Here is a 22769-nt window from a genome sequence, read left to right as displayed (position 1 = left end):
CTTCCCGTGAAAAGAAGCACCTGAAGCTCAGTCGCGTCACTTAGCAGAGAAGTATATAAGGCTGACAAAGTTCTGTTTGAACTGTTTGTGAACAATTTAAAACATTTTTTTCTCGTGAGAAAAAAAGCACCAGCTCAGGTGCGTCGCGTAGCAAAAAATAATCGATGACGGAGGATGGTAATTGTTTTAAACGGATTGCGAGCGACTCTTCAAAAATTAGATGTTGGTGTAAACAGTGCCTTAGAAAATAAATGTTTGCTTCCGAGTTACCACTGGGAATTTTTTTGCTTAGCGTTCGTTGAGGTACCCGCCGTGGTTGCTGAGTGGCTATGGTGTTGGGCTGCTGAGCACGAGGTCGCGGGATCGAATCCCGGCCACGGCGGCCGCATTTCGATGGGGGCGAAATGCGAAAACACCCGTCTACTTAGATTTAGGTGCACGTTAAAGAACCCCAGGTGGTCCAAATTTCCGGAGTCCCCCACTACGGCGTGCCTCATAATCAGATCTCGTTTTGGCACGTAAAACCCCATAATTTTTTTTTTTCGTTAAGGTGTCAGCCGGAGTAAATCGTCTAAAGCAAGCTACATTCTACCATCGACGCACGCTCAACCGGATTGTTACCTTGGCGCCTTCCAATTACGAAATGGCTAGCATAGTCACTCTATCGCCATTTGCCGCCATGTACGAGGGAGAATATATATTACGAAGGTTTCTTTTTTTGTTATTGCATATTCGGCTGCGCGCGCGGACGATCGCATTCCACGCAGCGCCCTTGCACTGCGGCTGCTAGCCGCCGTCGCGGCCGACGTGTAAAGGCTGTTTCACATGGTGCGATTTTGCACTGCGATTTTCGCAGCTGCGATTTTCGCAGATGCGAAATTCGCAACGGCCATTTCACATGGTGCGATGTCAACAATGCGATTATGCGACGCCCAGAGTTGCTTGCTGCCAGATTTTGTCGAACACGCCGCATAAATTCGTTTAATGTAATGAAAAAGACGTGCGCGTTATAATATAATTGACGTCTCTTTATTAGGACCAAATAATACGTGCGTTTTGTAATTTAAAAACGCTTCAAAGTTTAGTTTGTTTTGGAGTGCGCAACAGCGGTTTGTGAAGTTCAATACGAGGAGAAATGGCGGACGTAAACAGCTGTTCGCTGGTGGTCGTTCAGCGTTGTGTGCTGTCTCGTGTGTGTTTTATGCCTGTGTCGTTCTACCTGCGGTTAAACAAATTACAAGAGGACCTATCAACAAGCCCCTATCGCTGTTGTCATCGCATGTGCAGTATTCGGAATTCGGCTGCAGCGGAGTCGTCATGTCAACGCAGAGACCCTCGCGCTACCCGTGATTAACGTCAGCTTCTGAAAAACGGATGTGTGTGTGTGTGGATGTGTGCTCGTGATTGCGCATTAGCGGTTCCTGCTCCTAGCAATATTCTTGCACCAAACTTAGCAGCAAGCACCAACCCAAACGCTCACGTCTGCCCCTGAACAAAGCCGCAAATGATCTGTGTGTAATTACTGAACGTGCAATGGAATTTGTGTTGTGAACGTTTATCTTAGCGCCAGCCTGGCTCGTCCGTCTCGGCGCCTGTGCTGTAATTATTCATACAAGTGCTCTCTGAATATTTCGAAAGGCGTAAAAGCCGACACCACATTTTTTTATTTTTTTATTTTTTAAAAATTTTTTAGGAGCTGCAGTCACTAGTGTACGTAGTATCGTATCATTCTGGCAGACATGGGCGTCGTCTATTTTCTCGTCCTGTTTCTTGCGCTGTTAGTGTGCTGTGAATCTGTATCAAGAAGCTTAAGTTAATATGCTGCAGTACGTAGCGCAGCCGCGTAGCCACACGGCTAACATTAAAATACCTTGTTAGGAGTACGTTTGTTTGTTTAATAACAAAATCGAACGCTAAAGTTTTGTATTCTTGGTGGCAAGTGTAAGGTAAGAAGCTATCGAAACTATCCGCTAATGGCATGCGTGTGCTTCTACCTGCTTCAGCACGTTATCCTTAAAGTTAGGCTGAATACCCCTGATAACCAAAAACATATGCAACTGGAGCAGGTGCTATGATTCCTTTCCTGGAAATGAAAGCCAGCATCCCAGTCTGTTAAGCTAGTCATGTACTTAACCTATATTAGACCAATCTTAGAGCATGCTAACTGGAGCCATTTCAAACTGGGTTATTTGACCAAAATAAGAAAGTGCAAGGAAAGTGTCAAGGTACAGTCTAATCTGGTATTCCCGAACCGATTGTATTGGCAAAACTTTATGCCTCCCTGAATTGCCTGCATTAACCCAATGCTGAAAACAGGGGAAGCTGATTCCCTTTCTTGCTGCTGAAAAGCTGCTAGAATCTCAATAACAGACCACTTATGTTCTGAGAGAAAGTGAGGAGCACTGACAATATCTCTAATCTTTTGTATGAGCCTTCACCTTGAACGTAAATGGAATAAAAATATTTACCTTTGCAAGCCTCAGAATCCAAACATCCTCAAAATTTTGAAGAGCCACATTAAATTTTTGAGATACAGACAATAAAAAGTGTGCCTAAGTACAAGTGCACACTGAACACACTTGAGTGGTTGAGTGGCCAGCTGCGAATGCAAAAGCGTCCATAGCTGCTACCTCGAGGTAACTGCTAGGTTGCACGTGTGTTTCTCCTATAGCCCATGTACCTGGCAAGGGGAATGGTTATACATAGTCCTGTGTTTTTTCTTTTTTTTTCAATAGGTGGTGGCTATCTGATTCCATCTGTTTATGTATTTATCATTTGTGTCCATCTTATGTGCATGTGTTTGTGTCATGTTCTGATTGTTATACGTGCAGTGATGCAAGCATCGTTTTTTTTAATATATTGCACTACAGTCATTTATTAAACTTTGTGTTGAAATGTACAAAATGTGGCCGCCCAGTAATGACTAGGACAGCCAGCAGGATTGGCAAAAGATATGATGCAGATCCAATGCACTTGCTTGAATCGACATGAGGCGAAGCTTTCACGCAACGGTCAGTTGAACTCTAGAAAACTAACTGCAGTGTTTACAGTTGTCCTTATTTCACCCGATGCAACACGTACTCATAGACAATGTTTGCTTATTCACCGCACAGGTCACATAATGTAATGTATGCATAGCACGGTGAACTCACTCAAACGTTGGCTCACTAAGACTTCGAACTAACCGTGAGTCTGAGTTCGTTTGAGCCTGACTGAGTAGAATTTTGGTGAATACGAGTAAGAGCAAGCTCAGTTGAGTAAACGTTTAGTGAATATTGTCATGTGGTAGTCAGGGAAAGCTGATCCAAGTATAATTTTAGTGAATATGAGTCAAAGCAAGCTCGGCAAGTAGATTTTTGGTGAATATGACTCAGTGCAAGCTCACCTGAGTAGAATTTTGATGAATATAAGTCAGAGCAAGCTTGGCTAAGTAGATATTGGGTGAATATGACTCGGTGCAAGCTTGCCTGAGTAGAATCTTTGTGAATATTAGTCAGATCAAGCTTGGCCAAGTACAATTTTGGTGAATATTAGTCAGAGCAAGCTCGGATAAGTAGAATTTGTGAATATGACTGAGCAAGCTCGATTGAGTAATGATGGGATATGGTTATACGAGTTTATGCAGTAATACATGTAAGTGCACTCATTAGCAACATTGCCTCCATCTTGATGGGCTATACCTACGCCTCGTGATGAGTCTGCACACTTTATGAGCTGTGGACATGCAAGACCCACCCACACTTGAAAAGATCCTATCATTCACAGGAAGGAATGCAATCGGCTGACTTCACTGCACAATTTTGATCTGCTTTTCTTTAATGTGTTATCTACTACTTATAAAAACCAGATGTCTGCCTGCTTTTCGCATTATTGCATGTGTTTTACAGGAAGTAGAGACAGAGAAGCAAGAAAAGGCAAGGATGTTTATGGCTAAGTAGTTTCTTAGAGTACTGCGATATGTTACAACCAGCATAAACAAAAGTAATTCGATGCACTGAAGTAAGCGAAATGTGCAATTACCTTTTAATGTGAGGGTTAACACAGATGCAGTACGGATACAAAGTCTGCAACACACTGAAGGTTTATTGGTTTTTTTATTCAGGAGAAAAATGATGCATCAGAAAAATGAGAAAAGAACTGTTTAAATATTGCTTCGAAAATAAATTGGCAATACTGCTTATTCCCAGTCAAAGCGCGAAATATGCTATTGTAGAACATTCATTACGATATCCAGTTTGCACGTTCGCTTTGCGTCTCGCAGCGGAAGTAACAGAACCTTGAAATGAGATAATTCATTGGGGAAAATGCGCATGAAAGCCCTAACCAACTGACTGCAACTAAATGGTCGCGCGTATAGCGTGACCTATTGACCACAGCATTTGTCCGTAGTTGCATATTCTTTAAATTGTTGCGTCCGTAAAAGCATACCGCGATAAAACTGTGGCGTTTTCGTATATCGCGAGTTGTCTCCAGAACCAGAAAATTGGGACGACATTCGAAGGCCATGCCTTCCCGTGAGGGACACCTCGTAGTATTTACCAACTCGCAGCGCGTGTGAATAGCGGAAAATCACGCAAAAGTACGTACTATCAGCACCCGAAGCCAACCTAAAAAACAGCGTCGCCAGATTAGCAACGTAGCGTGTCAACAAACTCGTAGAAATCACAGAACCGAATCTGACCTACGAGTTTTTATCTGCACTGTTCGCGTGTCGGTGCTGATGGTACGTACCGATTGCGCAATCCAAGGCTCCACTCAATTAGTTTCACTGTTCGAGGCTCGTTGATCCAATATTTATAGACAAAAAAGTATCTATAAACGTTGCGTTGAGCGACCGCCGCCATTTTCCAAAACAGACCGCGAAATACCTCTCGGCGCAATTTCGACGGGAAAATCGCAGCGATTGCTGCGACGTTGCGACGCTGCGACCAACCGGTTGGTCGCAGCCGAAAATCGCAGAATCGGCCCTGCGACTGCGATTTTCGTCGCATGCGACGGAAATCGCACTTCCGGTGCGATAATCGCAGTGCAAAATCGCACCATGTGAAACGGCCTTAAGCGTGTGTCAGCGGCTACTTGGCGATTTCCTCCCAAAGGGGCAGGCGTGAGCCGGCGCGTTCAACACACTTCCCCATTCTAGCCACTCTAGTAGAGATGGGCAAAACGGCTCACTTCAGTGAGCGGCTCAGCACGGCTCAGCTCACTGAAATGAACCGGTTCATTTGAACGGCTCACCGGTTTACTTAAACGTGTAACCTGTGTTATGTATATTCTATAGTTATGTGGCTTTAAAAAAACGATATATGCATAATTTAATAACCCTGTTATTGGTATTTTCGCTATGTTTAGAGAATATTTTTACATTTGTTAAAAGCGTGAATCTTTAGTTGTAATGAAGCTTTCTTTTCTGATTTGGGGATAAAATGCTTATGATACTCTGACAGGCAGAATGCGACGTACTTTTTTCAGAAAGAAAAATATCGTGATTATCGAAATATCGAAAAAAACCTCATCGTCATTACAGAAGCTTGTCCGTTTTTGTGGTACTTTAAAATCAACTTTTGTCAAACTAAGAACACAAAATAATTTACATTATGTTTCAACTTTATTCATTTATTCACATACACCAGGACATCATACACCCGGACAAAAAAAGTTGTCGCAGTTTCACCTGAAAGGCGAAGCATCAATTGCGATAGCAAATTTGTAGAGAGCTATACGGAGTAATGATAGTAGCTTTATCAGCTGTATACCCTTGGACAGGCAGCAGCACCGGCAACACGCAGAAGTGTTGTCGACGCCGTCGGCGTTTTGCCCGCGTTCCCACAAAATGCGTACGGCGTTGGTGACTGTTGCCGGAGCCTCTGATATAAACAGGCACTTGGTGCCGCAGCTAAACGTCGCTTCTCTTCCCTCCCCCTCCCCCCACGGCCTTTCGTGCGTCGGAAGATGGCGCGTTTGCTCTACATGGGCTCTATTCTGGACACGCATGGCGGCTGCACGGCCGCCATTATCCGCCATCTTGGCTGTCTCATTGGCTGTCCAGAGGTTACGTGTTTCGAAATTTGTGCCGGGAAACGGAAGTCTTGCAAAATGCAATTTTGCGTTTTCGTCAGAATGACGAAGCGTGACGTGGAGCTGCAAGTTTTATCGACTAATACTTTTTTGTGGTCCTTGGCGCCTATATTGCGACTTTAGCGCTTTAAAAAGAAAGTGCACGGTAGCGTGCAGAAGCCCGTGCAATGCATCTGCAATTTCGCGAATATGTGGTGGCGTTCCAAGATAGCCGGCATGTCAGCTTGTTCATTGGCTGAAGGAATATCCCGTGAGGAGCGTCACAGGAAGGGCCGTTTCGTAAACGTCAATTTGACGTTGCGTGACGTTGCGCTGGGCCGCCATTGCAGAGATTTTCCGCCATAATTTGTGGTGCGACGAGCCGCGCGAATTATGGTAATGAGCGGCCATATGCAATGACAGTGGAGAGGCAAGCGTATCGCCGCATTTTCCCTGTCATTTCGGGCCATAAAAATCTTTTATTCACAACGCGTGTTCATAGCATTTGCATCGCACTCGGGTGGTGTTGGCATTTGTGTTTTGCACCATCATTTTTATTAAAAACATGTTTATTTGAAATAATATTGGTTGAAACTAGCAAACTTTCTGCGACATTTCGCACTTTTCACTATTGCGTTTGTATTGTAATCAATATTAATGATTTTTCGCATCATCAAAGGCAATGACAACGGTGACTTTTTAATTTACAAAAAGAAATGTACGCAAGACGGTGCCTTGAAGTTTCCTCTCGCGGTGTGAGTAAGCAGCGAAGTGCACAAGAGATGGCAGTGCCGGCGTTTGCGTCGCTCAAGCGGATACCTGTGGCGCGCGCAACGCGATCGATGATATTCGGCGGCTTCTCAGCCAGACGAGTCGGGCTGAGTTACTTGCGGATCACGAGATAGCGATAACGCGGCCTAAAGCGTGCGCTGATCATCACTGGCAGGTCGCGTATGTTGTCTCAAGGTAGAAAGCAAGCGCGTGGGCGCCAATATACGATGACTCATTCCGTTTCCCGAGGACACGCATCCTAGCTAATGAAGCAGACGACAGTCTGCGCGCATGCAGAGGACGGAAGCGAGAAACGATTTTGATGGAATAATCGTACGCGTTGAGCTAGCCGCTTTATTTTTACTGGGGAGGAAAACTGTTTTGCTTTATCAACCATGCTATGTTCAATGCCTACATTACAGTTTCTTAGGCGAAACGTCAAATTTGCGTCACGTTACGAAAGCAAATCGGGGCTATCGGCGCCATTTTGTAAGCGTCGCGCCTACGTCACGCCTCGAAGAAAATGGCAGAATGTACAGAATAGCGGCTCATATATGGTGATTGTAAAGGAGGAAAGAGACGTCTACTTCTGCAGCCCTTAAGGGAGCACGGCGCAGAACGCGCGTTTGTTCTCCGCCGTGGGTTCACTCCCCGTGAAAGCGCGCGTCTCTCGCGCCCTTTCACTCACACATACAGCGTTCGGCGGCGCGCGCTGACGATTTCATCTCCATTGACGTCATATACGGAACCTCACGGTGACGGCGACGGCGACGGCAACGGCAATGGCGACGACGACGGCGATGCCGACGGCAGAAATCTGCTTTGGAGTGTCCATATAATTGATATCGCAATGAAAATAAAAGAAAAAAAAGAAATGAAGTTCTATTACATCACAACAGATCATTGGCCTCGTTTTATTCACGTGCTAATGATACACGCTCAGAAAATGCCCTGAAGTGGATGTCATGGGCGACATTTTCATGACTACACTTTTCATTAGCGCAAATGAAGACCAGGACGTAAACTGTACGTTCACCTCTTGTCGTCAAAGGGCCCCTATACCACCCAGAGGTCGAAATTTAGTTCTGGTGTTGCAGTTGTGCACGAGTGTACAACGAATACGTAGCCAGGGGAGAGAGAGAGAGAGAAATTTACTTGCAGAAAGGCAGAGAGGTCGGCCTGAGCTGTAACTTGCTCTGGCCTGCTACTCTACACTGGGGAGAAGGGACGGGGAGGAAAAGAGCTGATGGATGATAATGATGAGAGGAGGAGGTGTGTATGTACAATTTTACAACGTTGTGGCATCTCTAAAGCCGTGCGTTTAGCCCAGTGGGTTGTAGAAAGACTGAAGCGGCACTGGTTATCATGGCTGCGCTGTTTTCATTGGGCCAAGGACCTAAAAGAAACTCGTCTGATAGGGGCCTCTTATGGACTTCTGCAATTGAAGAGACCAGTTTCTGTCGTTCTTGCGCGTACGCGGGACAAACGCAAAATATATGGTCAAGTGTTTCTGGTACCTGGCAGTATTCACAATTGGGGCTAATGCCACTGCAACCAATCATATGTCTGTAACGATTCGTGAATGCGACACCAAGGCGTATCCGGTGCACGATGCTTGATTGGCTTCTTTTGAGCTTGTGAGGAATGCGGTATGTCATTTCTGGGCCCCATTTATGCACTCGCTTGTGTTGATGATCTGGTTGGGTCCAGTGCTGCAACGTACAATTGCGTATTACGCAACGAAGTAGGGCATTTGTGTCTGTCCGTGAGAATGGAATGCGTACTTCAGTCGCATTATTTGAAGCAGCTTTCGCTTCAGCGTCTGCCTGCTCGTTCCCTATCACACCACAGTGTGAAGGTATCCATTGAAAGGTGATAATATGGCGATTTCTATTTGCAAGGTCGAGAAGCTCTGCGATTTCTATAGCAATTGAATAATACGGGCCCCGCCTGAGAACAAAGTCAATGGTTTGAAGAGCTGGTTTGGAATCGCAGAATATCGTCCATGCGCGAGGAGGCTCCTTGGAGAGAAATCGAAGTGCCTCCCGGATAGCAGCAAGTTCTGCGGCAGTTGATGTTGTCCTATGGTCTAGTTTAAACTGCCGTGCGACGATCATATGAGGAATGACGAAGGCTGCAGTGGAGGCATATGGTGTGACAGAGGCATCCGTAAACACGTGTATGGTATCACCGTACTTTGCATAAAGGTGACACAGAGTAAGCTGCTTAAGGCCAATGGATGCAATGGACGTCTTTTTTGTAATGCCGGGAATCTGCAGAGCAACAAACGGTTTAGGCAGAACCCATGGGGGTGTTATCGGAATACAGTCGGGAGAAAATCTTGACGGTACAATATTCTGATGACGCAATAGAATCCTTGAAAAGCTGCAACCTGGCTGTATGGCAGGGAGCGATGACAAAGGATGGTGTTTGTGTCGTGTCAACACGCGGAGGTGCAGTCGAAGAGGCTCGCAGATCAAGTATACAGCAATCGGGCAAGCACGAGCTTCCGCTATAGTTCCATTGGTTGACGTGCATCGTGGGAGGCCCAAACATGTGCGCAATGCTTGAGCTTGAATGCTCTCCAGTGTGCGCACACAAGTCCCATGCTGGAGAGCGCTGGCATGCTGTACCGTATATATCCTATGAATAGCGCTTGGTACAGTTGAAGTAGCGATGACTCCGAAGGGCCCCATCTTGTTCCTGCAACGACGCGAAGGACGTGAACGAAACTCCTCAGCTTTGTCTTCATTGCAGCGACGTGTCTTGACCAAGATAATCCCCGGTCTATGACTACGCCAAGGAATTTGTGGTGTGTTACTGCAGGTATCGCTGTTCCATTAACAATTATGGGATACCTGGTCATTCGTTTTCGCGTGAATGCAATCACGGAACATTTTGCTGTTGAGAGCTGAAGGCCTTGACGCCGCAAATATTTAGCTGTGATTGTCACTGCACGTTGGAGTCTAGCACGCATTTGGGGACGGGTAGCTCCAGATGCCCATATGCATATGTCGTCCGCATATGCGCTAATCTTTACCGTGTTAGGAAGTTCAGGTGCAAGGCCAATCAGTGTAATATTGAAGAGAGTTGGACTGAGAACTCCCCCTTGTGGAACACCTCGGTGGATATCGTGCTGGCCGGTGTCGCCATCACTTGTCGACATGTACACGGTGCGGCCACTAAGATAGCTAACTATCCATGCATATAGCAGGCCACCGACGGCTAAATCTTCCAGTGCATCAAGGATTGCATAATGGAGAACATTGTCCTATGCACCCTTAATATCCAGGAAAACAGCTCCAACTAACCGGCGGCGACTTCTTTCCTGTTCAACAGTGGAGACCAAGTCGATAACACCGTCGATCGAAGAACGGCCTCTTCTGAATCCATTCATAAAATCAGGAAAGCAATTATTGCTCTCTAGGAACCACTCCATCCTTGACAAAACCATTCTTTCCATTACTTTGCCGACGCAACTGGCTAAGGCGATCGGTCTATAGGAGGAAAGCTCGTTAGGGCACTTCCCCGGTTTAAGTAATGCTACAATGCGACTGCACTTCCAACTATCTGGAACATTTCCAGACTCCCATGTGGCATTATAAAAAAATAGAAGGATACGTCGTGCTTCTGTGCCAAGATGGTGGAGTGCAGCGTATGTGATTCCGTCAGGTCCTGGTGCCGATGAGCGTCGGGAAGCAGAAATTGCAGCGTCAAGCTCTTGCATCGTAAAAGGTACTTCGAGTCGCTCATCAGGTGATGGGGGCGCGATGGTGACAAGCGATGAACTCACTGCATTTGACGTGTCCACAATAAGTTTACAGTAGTCCTCTGCTACCTCCAATTCGGTCCGGCGTTGATGAAGAGCCACGGCACGGAATGGGTGTTTTTGTTGTGGAGATGTCTGAAGACTTCGTATGACCCGCCAGATCTTGGATAGAGGTTGTCTCGGGTCTAGGGATCCACAGAATGCCCTCCAACGCTGTCTGTCAAGCTTGTCGAGATGACGAAGAACACGTCGTTGAGTTCGGCGACAGTTCGAAAGATCTAACGGTGATTTTGTTCGTCTGTATCGCCGTTCCGCGCGGCGACGGATTGCACGAAGGGCCTCATATTGTGTGTCGACCGATGATCTGTGTCTCGGTACGCTAACGTCTCTGGTTTTGTCCCGCAGGGTAGACGCAATGATGCCCTCTATTGCGGATGGAGATGTCAGACTCTGACAGCCGGCATCGACAGACGTCTTAAATAAAGTCCAGTCTGTTTGACGGATGCAACGTGAGGCTGAGTGGCGAAACCAGCTAAATTGAACATAAGTTGGGAGGTGGTCACTACCGTGAGTCTCTACATCCGTCGACCAGCTTGCTGAGGACAGAAGGCTCCTTGACACAAACGTTAGGTCGAGACAACTGCTGTAGGTTGTCCCACGAATAAATGTAGGAGATCCGTCATTGAGCACATATAATCCTTGACTGCACATAAAGTCGGCCAAAGTTTTGCCACGAGTATTCGTCATAGTGCTACCCCACAGGGGATGGTGTGCGTTGAAATCACCAATCACAATATGCGGACCTTGCGATGCTTGCAGCACAGACATCAGGTGCGAACAATCAATCCTCGCTCTTGGGTGGATGTATCCTCCAATCACTGAGAACGTGCGCCATCTGTGCTTTATGATAAGGCACACATAATCGTTAGTAGTATGTGATGGGACGTCATGTCTGAAGTATACCAGATCATGACGTACACAAACTAATACTTTGCTTGAGGTTTGGTCGTTACGAGACCATATCTGGACATATCCAGAAATACGGAAAGAAGAATCCATATTAGGTTCACAGAGAACAATAACTGGAAATTGGTACTTAAATACCCGCTGTCGGAAATCCGACAAACGACCACGTAAACCTCGAGCATTCCATTGCATAACAAGTGATTGTCGCATCCGTTCTTCAAAAATCGTCGCCGTACTTGTTTAGTGAAGAACCACTAGAAGTGGTTCCAATACTTCAAGTAGCTGCAAGGCAGCCTTAGCAGCCGGGGTATTTAGGCTGGAAAGAATCCTGCGCATTGAGCCCATCAAATTTTTCAGCATACTTTGGACGTCAATATCGTCCGTTTTTTCAATCTCTTCATTACGTGTAGGAGCGGTACATAAGGGGGTTCCCGCAGGCCTTGAAGGTAACGAGGGCCACTGAGCCTCCGATGTGTTTGGGGTCGATGACGAGTCGCCTTGCACTTTCGCAGAATATAAAGGCTTTGGGGCACGTGTGTCTTCATTCCTCACATGAGGCAGTGGTGCAGGCTGCACTTGAAACGTCGATCCTTCTACGCGAGGAACGCTGGGGTCCCGTTGACGTCGGTGCCGTGAACGGCGTCTGCGGCGGTGGATAGCCTTTGCCGCTTCCCTGTGCGTGGAATGGTCTCGAACCATCTTCTTCAGAATACCGATTTCATTCCTGATCTTTGGGCATTCTTTTGAGGTTGCGTCGTGGGCACCAGAACAATTTGGACACTTTGCGGCAACGTTGCAATTGCTGTCTCCATGAGATCCACCACAACGTTTGCATGTTACTGCACCCCTGCAAACTGCACTGACATGTCCAATTTTCATACACTTATGACACTGTAACACCCTCGGCACGTAAGGGCGTACCGAATGCCTCACATAGCCAACCTTGACATGTGTTGGCAAAGTTTCCGATTGAAATACTAGTTTCACACATCGAGAGCGCCCAAAACGGTGAAAGCTGAGCACAGGAGCCGACGATGACAGCAGCTTCGTGTGGTCAGCGTCTGTAATCTCAATATCCACGTCGTAGATGACGCCTGTTGTCGCTTCCTTGCCTTATGTGAGGAATGCGCGAACGGGGATGCTTCCCAACTGAGTGATTTCGTTCAGTGTTTCCAGAATGGTCTGCGTATTGACTTCCACCGTAAGTATGTTCTTTCGATCGTTTATACGTATTTCTTCCACTTGACCAGGGGCAGTTCGATCAAAATATTCCGACAGGCTCTGCCTATTCAGCGAGTTGAAGTTGTACGCTGTCGTGGTTGGTACGTACGCCATAGTATATGACCGCTGGCCACTTGCCTTTTTCGTCGCCTGACGACTGGTCGGTGATGTCCTCCTTATCTTCCTCTTCAGACGTCTGCTTGACACCAAGGTAAAATCACTGTCCCAGCCCATATCTTCACCTGAGGAGCCATCAGATGACTCAAGCGGGACCATGCTGGCGTCGAAGCGGTCACTCACGTAGGATGCATAACGAAGTGGTCGTTCAGGACCAAATTGATGGGCGGGGCTCGGGTCCCCCATTGCAGAGGACCACGTCACCCAGTGTTCTTGCCACTGATTGCAGAAATCACCGATGGTAGAATACAAAACACAAAGAGCTCGAAACTGAAGCTGCTCTCTACGATCACTTCTTCTTCCTCCTCCGTAGCCACGGGAATTTCCGTAGCCACGGGAATTTTTCGAAATGGTGCCGTAATAGCGGAGTTACACGCGTTTGATGATCGGAAAACGGCCCTCGCTCGTTTCGCTCTTTCCTTCGCTACTCTCCTCATCGACTGGTCTCCCCTCCTCGCCGAGTGCTTCTCGAAACGTCACGTGACATACGTCATTGCCAACGCGCTTCTCAAAACACTGCATACTTCCGGTCACGTCCACGCTAGCGGCACATATACCGACGGCGAACCGTCCGCCAGTGCCGTAGAACGTCTGCCGCGCGAGAGGTGTCCAAAGTAGACAGCAGTTCGGCCGGCGCCCCACCCGCTGCACCATCAATGGCCCAATCGACGACCGCGAACCTGCGCGCCTCCGCCACCGGCAATGAAAACATCATCTGCAGCCGGGAGACGATGGGCTCGGCTCTGCTGGCATAGCAGCCGAGGGCGCCGCTAATATCAGCGTATTTTTCTTCTTTGTGTACAAGTATTGCGAAGAGCGATAACAGCGATAAAAAAATATTGCGGCTTGTGAGCGTCGGGATTTCATTTCAAAGCGCCGTCCCTTTTAGCTTTGAAGGGAACCAGAAAAGGCCTAGCGACGATATCGGCGCCGTCGAGCGATCAGCGGCGGTGAATCTGCTGCACAAATGAGTCCCGGTCTCATCCTCTCTACGTACGGCAAGGAAATCTCACCGTCCGCGAGCAAGAACCGCCGTCGAACGGCGGCCCGCGAATGGCAAACGGCGTGCGATAAGTTACCGTGCCGGTAACGTGACTCAGCGCTTCTCGACTACCCGCTGTTGCTGCGGTGCCAGCCCGTGTTATGCGAAGCGTACCGCTATAGACCCTGTGTTGCGCGCACGTCTGGAAAGGCCAACACTGTCGCACTCTGTTCACGCAGCTAATCAGACCGCTAAGCACGACTGTGTTGGAACACGAGCGATTTGGCACTTGCGTTGCGGGCTGTAATTACCGATTCGCAAGGGCGCACAAATGAGCAACACGACGAGGAAGAGCAGAAAGCGCGTGTACCTGCTAGCAGACTAACCGGAAGTCGTAGGTTCTTGTTCAACCAAAGGACATCGTTTCCGCAGTTGACATCGCCAGATTCCCCCTGCTGACATCGTGACGACCGCTGGGGATACCAGAAAGGCGAGGGGAGGAAAACAGCATTGTGTGTGTGTGTGTGTGTGTGTGTGTGTGTGTGTGTGTGTGTGTGTGTGTGTGTGTGTTTGTGGCGCTCCCGAGGCCCGTAGCGCTGCAGCGTTTGGCATCGTTGATCGTGACGGCATTCTGAACTCGATGCACGTTTACTTTAAATGTTCAAAAATATCTGAGGTGGTTTAGGGGCCCTTTAAATACACGGAAGACCATCTTCGAAGTGTTATTGGACCAGCGCACGATGTGTAATCGGTGAGAGTAGTGCGACATCGTTCGAACAGCAGCAGGCAACGAACGGCACCATCCTTTGCCAATGACGACTTCTTTACTTCTCCACTCGGTGGCATCGGGTGCCACACCATAAGACGCACAAAAAACCAAGGGGACTGCTGCGCACACCACACACTGCGAGCGAGTACTAGTAGCGCGAGTCGGCCCACACCGGCCACCACTCGTCGGTCATAAATCGAAAAACATCGAAACCCAGCAGAAGACCCAGCTCTGACGGAACGGTTCGGCACGGCTCATTCAAGGAGAGAGAACAGGCTTCCTCACTCCGAAAGAACCGCCGCTCACTTGCTGAACCACGGCTCCCTCGGTCTTCAAATAAGCGGCCCGCTCCTGAGCGCTCAGGAGCGAGCCGGGTTAGAGTGACCTAGAATATGGGAGAGTGTCCAAAGCGCCCGCTCCGGCGAGGGCCTTTTTCAGCGAACTGCTGCGCCGTGCCGCTGCTGCTCCGGACCCGTGGGTTTTTCGCGCTCGCGAATGGCGCGGGAGGCGAGGGTCGTCTGCTAAGCGCTGTAGTTTTTTGCGTTCGTTTTCCACGCAAAGCACTTAAACTCTATTTAACTTCAACAGTGTGGTGCTGCATAGAGCTTACCCATCTTTGAGCGTTTCTTCGTGCTTGGGCAGCAGGATAATGCAAAAACTAACGCATCAAACTCATCAGCGCGGCCTAGCTCCGGGGCTAGAGTTTGGGAACGGTATTATGGTAACTGTGCGAGCGTAGAAACGCGCTAAATGAGCCCGCGCAAGGAAAGAACGGTAAAAAAATAAACGTTATTCGCATAGGTACACGGGCAATAGCATCATGCTTGCAAGAATAAGGCTAACGAAAAAAGTAAACTACTCGCGCAGTCAAGTGAAATACTTACGTGCGTGCAGTGACCGCTTCGCTCACCACTACGCGCATTTCGCTCTCGGTCAGTAGTGGTTTAGAGCCATATGCATATGTATTTATTCATAATTTTTTTAGCCTCGACAATACTTTATTATGAACAGAGCGCCGTGAGAAGGCGTAAGGGAAGCAAGAGAAAGAGCAGAGACGGCCCTAACGCCGCAATATTGTTGACCAATTTCGCTTAAAAGATAGCGTACACGAACAATTCTTGCTATACGCTATCTCTTCAATACAAACTTCGCGCACGATGTACCTTAAGGTTCACCGTGAGCGAAGCTGGTTTCAAATTCAGACATTCGAAAGAAAATCCATTCCAGGCAATAGGTAAATAAACATAAAAAAGACGAACAAATATATATTTTTCTACATTGAAATGAATAGATAGTTACTAGTGGACTAGCTATTCAATCATTTTTTATGCAAACGTTATTGCAGCAATGGCCTTGTTTTATTAATCCGTGAATCATCTCTGAAATTACCAACATGTAACTTCTCATGAGATAAAAGTTATTGCTTAACTTGTGATTTTTTACATAAACTAACAAGCATTCATGGCGCGTGATGATGTTTGTGCTTGCATTATATTGAGTGGAAAATCGTCTTGAAAATTACAATCTTCGATTCACTACAAATATCGCTATTTATTCTACATATCCCTAAAATAGTTACCTTCAATCAGTAAAACATGAGAAGTTTATGTTCTGGTGATTAGTTGCCTGTTTCATTACGTAACTAGAAGTACGTAATTATTTATCAGTAAGTATATTTGCTGTGTACGAACCAGCGAGAATACGCAATAAATATTGCTAAAGTTACTTGCATGTTAAAATTCGCTTAGTGTTTGCGCTCTTGCAATACAAGAAGGCGAAAGACGAGTTCCGCATCCGTAATGCATCACGTTCGTTTTCTGACGTTCGCTCGTAATTATGAAATGAGGCGTACGTGCACAATGTTGCACTGTTAGCGTTTCATTTAATTTGGTTTGTCTTGTTTTTTGCTGCCGTATATTTCTCGCGTACTCTTTACCTACACGCCGTGGTAGCTTAGTGACTTTGGTAGGTTGGACTGCTAAGCTCGAGGACGCGGGTTCGATTCCCAGCCACGGCGGCTTACATTTCGATGGAGGCGAAATGCATAAAACACCCGTGTACATAGATATAGGTGCACGTTAAAGAACCCCAGGCGGTCGAAATTACCGGAGCCCTCCAATATATGGCGTTTCTCATAGCCTTATTGTGATTTTTGGTGTAAAACCCCATAAATGATCATTACTATTATTGCCCTTTACCTGTGCTCTCAGTTCTTCATGATATATGAGCAAGTTCGACACGCTGAGATTGAGATTGGCATTCAACACGTTCTCGTCACACCCACACCATCAGAGAAACTTCTGGCCTAAAAACGCGGGCTTGAACCACACGTCATATTGTTGTCGTTAATCGCGACGTGAATGCAAGTATGTCAAGTTACTAATGCCATGACCCATCAGCCATCTTAGTCACACATTTGTGCCTTTCCACGCTATACTTTGGAATATATACCAAGTGAACGAGACGCGAGAGTTACGCGGTTTGTATTTATTTTTGGTACCGCGGCCCCACCGACGAACACATTACACTTCCCAAGAGCCTGTTAAGGATTTCGTCTTAATAAAGAAACAGCCGAGTGCGGGAGGCAGTCTTATAAAACAAACCGAATGCATGAAATAAAAGAAAGGGAACGATATGGTGTAAAAGCGTTAGCATGAGCTAGCCATATCTTCCACGTTCTCCTGGTTCTCATCGCGATCTCCAGCTTATTTTCTTCTGCAGCACGTTCATGGTGCTCATTCCACGCATAACTAAATAAAGTAAGCGCACGGAATGCGTTACTCAAACAGTCGCGTAAGCGCGGACCAAGCGAGCTACAAGGAAATAGACAAAATACTCGTATTCACAACCGGCAAACGCGTTCTCTGTGCGGTGAGTCACTGCGGTATTACCTTGCGGTGACGTGGTACTTAATATATCCCAAATTATTGCGATGTTGGCTAATAGCAACCAAAATATCAGGCTCGTAGCAGACGCCCGCCGCCTTGGCGCGGCTTCCGCAGCGGAGGAAGCCCACGGGTCCGGTACAGCAGCGCCGCGGCGCGGGAGTTCACACATAAAGGTCCTCGCACCTCCCACGCATTCGCGCGGCACTTTGGACACTCTCCTATATTCTAGGTCTCTCTAGCCGGGTCTTTTGAAGAGCGAGGGAGCCGTGGCGAAAAGAGCGGCTGGCTCCTGATCGCTCAGGAGCGAGCCGGATCTTTTGAAGAGCGAGGGAGCCGAGGCGAAAAGAGCGGCTGGCTCCTGATCGCTCAGGAGCGAGCCGGATCTTTTGAAGAGCGAGGGAGCCGAGGCGAAAAGAGCAGCTGACTCCTGAGCTCTCGGCAGCGAGCCGGATCTTTTGAGCCGCTCTTTAGAAGAGCGAGGGAGCCGTGGTTCAGTAAGTGAGCGGCGGTTATGTCGTTCTTCAGCCGAAGGCGAAGGGGTGAAGGCGACTCTTGCGGGGTGAGAGGGCAGTTGCTTTTATTGCGATAGCAATTATGTGGACACTTCTACCGGATTTCTGCCGTCGCCGTCGCCGTCGCCGTGAGGTTCCCTATAGATAAAATCTTCGCCGCGCGCCGTATGCCCGAGCGGAAGCGTGCGGGGACGCGCGCTATCACGGAGAGCGAACGCACTCAATCTCCCACGCGCAAGCAAGGAAGCGGAAAGCCAGCGCCGGAGGGAGCAGGGGGGGGGGGGGGGGCACTTCTACGCTGCCAACAACCGCGCTCGTCGCTCGTCCGCACCGTCTCTTATCTCCACACGGCTCTGACCTTTATGCGCCGTGCATTCGCCGCTCAGTATCCGTTGAAGCGATAGACCGCACGTACCTTCGCCCGCTGCTGCGGCGTATATATGCGCTTGCTGCCAGCGTTTTGACAGTCGTTGTCTGCAGTCATTCAGTGTGATCTATTCATGTTTGTTTGTGCGCGCTCACACCACGCTTGTTCAATCAGTTAGTAATAGTCGGGCCACATTTTCCAACGCACGCTACACATGCAATGCTGCCCGGGTCGGCAGTGCAGCGCTACAGGTGTGTCCCTTCGCACGCGCTGCCCACGGGAAGCGCTTCTCACCAACACCACCGTTTCACACGCGCCTTCTCGTGGTCATCGAGTCTCTCTTCATGTCGGTCTACTTACGCCACAGCACACCTGCTTACTTAATCAGCTCATGTTTACTACAATTCATATTGCTACCAAAGCCGCTCACCTTACTTCGTATGACATTGCTGTGTTGCTATCGCATTCATTGCTTCGCCCTTAGGGCGAAACTGTGACATTTTTTCGTACCGCTAATAGATGGCGCGGAAGTCACACCCAGCAGAAGACCCGGCTCTGACGGAACGCATCGGCACGGCTCTCTGAACGCGAGAGAACCAGCTCCTATTCTCCAAAAGAACCGCCGCTCATTTTTACTGATTGGCCGCTCACTCGCTCGTTAAAAAAACCGCTCACAAGATCCGGCTCGCTTCGGAGCGACACATCTCTACACTATAGCGCAGATGAGATCGCCCACGCGGCTGCGGATGCCGTGGCGCCGTCAACTCGGCGCATGCGCGGGCTGTTTCCCCACCGCTCCTCCTCCACGGTCCTCATCGCGTTCTCGTTCATCTCCCGCTGCGCTCCGCGTTCGCATTCATCTTTCGCTGTGCTCGTTCGCTAGGTTACGAGGTAAGACGCCGAGGCACGCCGACGCTCACCGCAGGGACGGGCGCCTAAAAGCAGCGCTCTAAGAATTAAGAACGTGATTTGTCATATCAAGCTCCTAATCAGTAAAGCAGGCTAATATATAATTATGATTATCATTCAAAATACGAACGTGGCCACAGTGCTTACAAATAATGCTCTTTTGGGTTTAACGTGCACTTCATATCCTTTCATTTTGCGGAGCAAATGATGCGATTGTTGATGCGGAGAAGTATATCAAACGATGTGTTAATCAGGCGAAGTGACTTAGCATTCACTAGTGTTTTCCTGTGGGTCCTACTGACCCAACCCATTTGCAGTCCTTTGAATACGAGCTTTTCGCAGCGACAAATCTGTTATTGTGTTTTCAAATAAAAGATATTACTGTAATTTATTATTCAAAGTTTCATAGCACTGGCAACATGAAGACTAATGAAGACAATAAAAGCTGGGTACAGACTGAAAATATATATGATCATCATTTTCTTTCCAGATTTTCAGAACTGCGAAATGCACATCAGAGACAGTCGCGTTGAGAGTGGGCCTACTGTGAGCTGCATGAATTACTACAAAACGAAATGCCCCGGCCCTGAATATAAATCATACACCTCGCATTGTAAGAATAAAGGCAACGATGGTATCGTGGTTCAGTAAAAAACGTAATGATGAAATGGCTGCCGAAAGAAGACGAATCTTGACTGCATTATTTTCAGTACTGGAAGCCGCTGTGCTTAAACTTTTGCTTCTGTCTCGTATGTAAACATTCAGAAAGAAAAGAAGTGAATATTACCATAAATTTTAGTGGACAGAATTTACATTTTCATAAAGAGGTTTTACATAAATTTTGTTTGTTTGTTTGTTTATATCACATTCTAATTTTGCTCTTACAAACACCAAGTTTGCTACCGAATCGACTTACATTTTATCTGGAAATGTTTAAGCTGTTACATTAGCCCTATGAAGCCGGAAGTTGTATGAATCAGCTCTAAGCGTAATTCACTGGTCTGATATACTCGTATGTGCGGCGTCACAAGACGCGCCACCTTTGAATCATTAAGAAGTGCTATTCCCGTTAACTACGGCACTCTCCACGGTTTGGCCCCTTATCGCGTTTATTAAAAATCACATCATAAATCTTCATGTGAGCCTCTGGTTACTCAACCTTATGAGCTAGAAATACAGTGCAATCTTATAGATCTCTTCAAATGTTGGTAGACTTTTGTTTCCACAGAGGTAAAGGCACTTGTCTAGTACGTGCTGAAAACGTCCTGCGTTTCCCCTGTACAGAAGGCATTCAACGTATTCAACATTGGCTCGAGCGTCGTCGTCTTGTTCCGCAGTTAAGATCAGCCGTAATTCTTGCGTGTGCCACGAAATTATCATCATCAGCATTGGCTCGAGCGTCGTCGTCTTCTTCCGCAGTTAAGCCCAGCCGTAATTATTGCGTGTGCCACGAAATTATCATCATCAGCATTGGCTCGAGCATCGTCGTCTTCTTCCGCAGTTAAGGCCAGCCGTAATGTTGGCGTGTGCCGCGAAATTATCATCAGCATTAGCTCGAGCGTCGTCGTCTTCTTCCGCTGCTAAGGCCATTTGTAATTCTTGCGTGTGCCACGAAATTATCATCATCAGCATTGGCTCGAGCGTCGTCGTCTTCTTCCGCAGTTAAGGCCAGCCGTAATTCTTGCGTGTGCCACAAAATTATCATCATGAGCATCATCAGCATTGGCTCGAGCATCGTCGTCTTCTTCCGCAGTTAAGGCCAGCCGTAATTCTTGCGTGTGCCACGATATTATCATCATCAGCATTGGCTCGAGTGTCGTCGCCTTGTTCCGCAGTTTAAGCCAGCCGTAATTCGTGCGTGTGCCAGGAAATTATCATCATCAGCATTGGCTCGAGCGTCGTCTTCTTCTTAAGCAGTTGAAGACAGCCGTAATGCTTGCGTGTGCAATGAAATTATCATCGTCAGCATTGGCTCGAGCATCGTGGTCTTGTTCCGCAGTTAAGGCCAGCCGCAATGCTTGCGTGTGCCACGAAATTATCATCATCAACATTGGCTCGAGCGTCGTCGTCTTCTTCCACAGTTAAGGCGAGCCGTAATTCTTGCGTGTGCCACGAAATTATCATCATCAGCATTGGCTCGAGCGTCGTCGCCTTCTTCCACAGTTAAGGCCAGCCGTAATTCTTGCGTGTACAACGAAATTATCATCATCAGCATTGGCTCGAGCGTCGTCGTCTTCTTCCGCAGTTAAGGCCAGCCGTAATTCTTGCGCGTGCCACGAAATTATCATCAACAGCATTGGCTCGAGCGTCGTCGTCTTCTTCCACAGTTAAGGCCAGCCGTAATTCTTGCGTGTGCCATGAAATTATCATCATCAGCATTGGCTCGAGCGTCGTCGTCTTCTCTCGCAGTTAAGGACAGCCGTAATGCTTGCGTGTGCCACGAAATTATCATCATCAGCATTGGCTCGAGCGTCGTCGTCTTCTTCCGCAGTGTAAGCTAGCCGTAATTTGTCCGTGTGCCACGAAATTGTCATCATCAGCATTGGCTTGAGTGTCGTCAGCTTCTTCCGCAGTTTAAGCCAGTCGTAATTTGTGCGTGTGGCACGAAACTGCCGCGCCGTAGCCATGGCAACCAGGCGACGCTACACAGACACGGCTCCGCCGAGCTCCCGCCAGCTGCGCGCTACTGCGCATGTGCCGTGAGGTCATTCTGGCGCGTCTGCGATCGCCGTCCGAGAGAAATAAATAAAACATAATGAAAGTTCTTGGGGGGGGGGGGGGGCAAAGCAGGAGTGGCAAAACAGGTGCGCACGGTCCGAAGGCGAGCGTCATAACCGCTGTGCTATACACCCACGCTTGCAGAACATGCATTTATGGGAAACATATGGTTTCATTGTACTCAAGATTGCAGCACAACTTCCTTTGAGAGAGAGAAAGAAGGAGAGAGAGAGAGTGAGAAAGAAGGAGCGAGAGGTAGAAAGAGAGAGAAGGAAAGAAAGAGATATGACCTAGCTACAACCAAGAGACGCAATCAATCGGCTAGCTTCGCTGTGTCTTGAGCTTTGCGCGGCCTAGTGCAAGCTTTCACATTTTTTCTTTGTGTGTGACAAAAAATACAGCCACTTCAATGGCGGTACCTTTGGAAAGAGAAGATGTCTCAGCATACCGGGTCGCTGTCATAAATGCATCTTGACTTTACGCAAATTCAGTTTTTAATCGTCAGGCAGCCGCTGGCTCTCTTGTGCACAAACAACAAGTCTACTAGCGATCTCATACTAGCACGTTAATAACTTCGAAATAAGAGGATGAGAATTTGAAAACGAGGTTCCCGGGCCACAATCCGTATACAACATGTTTATTAATGCGAACTCTCTAGACGCATAC

This window comes from Dermacentor silvarum, chromosome 9 (assembly GCF_013339745.2).
Source record: "Dermacentor silvarum isolate Dsil-2018 chromosome 9, BIME_Dsil_1.4, whole genome shotgun sequence".
Taxonomy (NCBI): Eukaryota; Metazoa; Arthropoda; class Arachnida; order Ixodida; family Ixodidae; genus Dermacentor; species Dermacentor silvarum.
This window is presented reverse-complemented; position numbering follows the sequence as displayed.